Genomic DNA, 1,602 nt, shown 5'->3' on the forward strand with positions numbered 1-1,602 from the left:
TGAGCATCCAACTTCGGCTCAGGTCATGATCTCACAGTTCATGAGTTCGAGTCCCGCATTGGGCTCGATGCTGTCAGCATGGTGCCCACTTCTGATCCTCTGTTCCCCTCTCTCCCTACCCCTCTGCTGCTGGTGCTCACTCTCACTTTCACAAATAAACATTAAAAAAAAACCAATCTGAGGAATATACCTTATTACTCTTATCATATAGTTACCCATTTTATTTATTTATTTTGTTGTTGTTTAGTTTTTATTTCATAATCATAAACTTGACTCTGCAATTCAGCTAGACTTGGAGAAGAGTAAAGAAAATACTCTTTTTTTTTTTGAGAGCACAAAGATTATAGGATATTTTGAGCAGGTAGGGGTAAAAGGTTGCTCTCCTAAGCTACAGAAGGAATGGTCTGGTAGTTAAGATAAAACACAAGTGAAATTTATTAGATTTGTCCACAGTCAGCAATGGTGCTTTTCTTCCTGGTTTTGCCATTCCTGGACCCAAAGCGTTCCATGGCTTCCACGATATTCCTGCCCTCTTTCACCTTGCCAAAGACCACATGCTTGCCATCCAAGCAACCACTGTGCTGACAGTGCAGATGAAAAAGTGGGAACCATTTGTGTTGGGTTTAGCATGTGCCATGGATGAGAGGCCAGGACCCGTGTTCTTCCAGATGAAATTCTCATCATCAGATTTCTCCCCATGGTTGGGCTTGCTGCCAGTGCCATTATGGCATGTGAAGTCACCACTCTGGTGCGTAAATCCCGGAAAAATCCTGTGAAAGCAGGCAACTTTATAACCAAATCCTTTCTCTCCGGTGTTCAGAGCACGAAAGTGTTCTGCTGTCTTTGGAACTTTGTCTACAAACAGAAGGAGAGCCAGCCCAAGGTCTTGCCATCTATGGTGATGTCAAAGAACATGGTGGGGTTGACCATGGCTGGGTGGTGTGGGTGGCTCTGGGGTGGCAACAACTGTAAGGCCTATAGTTATCTATTTTAATCCTCATAAAAACCTATAGGACCAGGCCCTAATATCCCCATTCTGTAGATGATGCAGTAGAGATGCAGAGGTTAAGAATTTGCCCAAGGTAACTTCACTAGGTGGTGTATACAGGAACTGTATGGCATAAATGCCACTCAGTGCCAACTGTTTGGAGCCTCAAGTTTCTATTTTTGCACCATAAAGAGCTTCGTTACATTTTTAAATTAAAGGACCCGTTGAGTGGATTTTTATTAAGTAACCCCTTGACTTGATCCCCAGTTTGTAGATTAAAACAATTGAAGATGAGAGCAGCCACGTGGAAGTAGAGAGGTAGAGTTGGGATTTGCATCTAGGTTTGATTGTCTGCGCAACCCTTCATGGTGCACCCAGGCAGGGAATCTTGGGTATGAAGTATATCTGTTCAAGGGCTTTTAAAGATACATTAATTACTGAATTCTCCCATTTTGCATGGGAAACCTCTGGGAGAGTCTAAATGCTGGTCTTTGGTCCAGACACTCTCCCTCCTCCCCTCCAGAGTAACTCTTGGCTCTAGAGTACAAGATGAGACTGGTGATAAGAAGGTGTATAGATTTCACATATTGTAACCCACGGCAGTATCTGCTAGA

The 1,602-nt window shown here is 43.3% G+C and overlaps 1 pseudogene; it reads right to left on the reverse strand.

Moving 5' to 3' along the window:
* Nucleotides 1-437: 437 nt before the first annotated feature.
* On the reverse strand, nucleotides 438-930 carry LOC124506198 (peptidyl-prolyl cis-trans isomerase A-like; annotated as a pseudogene).
* Nucleotides 931-1,602: the final 672 nt, after the last annotated feature.

This window comes from Lynx rufus, unplaced genomic scaffold (assembly GCF_022079265.1).
Source record: "Lynx rufus isolate CCGP_SWC_20201006 ecotype Redwood Valley unplaced genomic scaffold, mLynRuf1.p SCAF_9, whole genome shotgun sequence".
Lineage (NCBI taxonomy): Eukaryota > Metazoa > Chordata > Mammalia > Carnivora > Felidae > Lynx > Lynx rufus.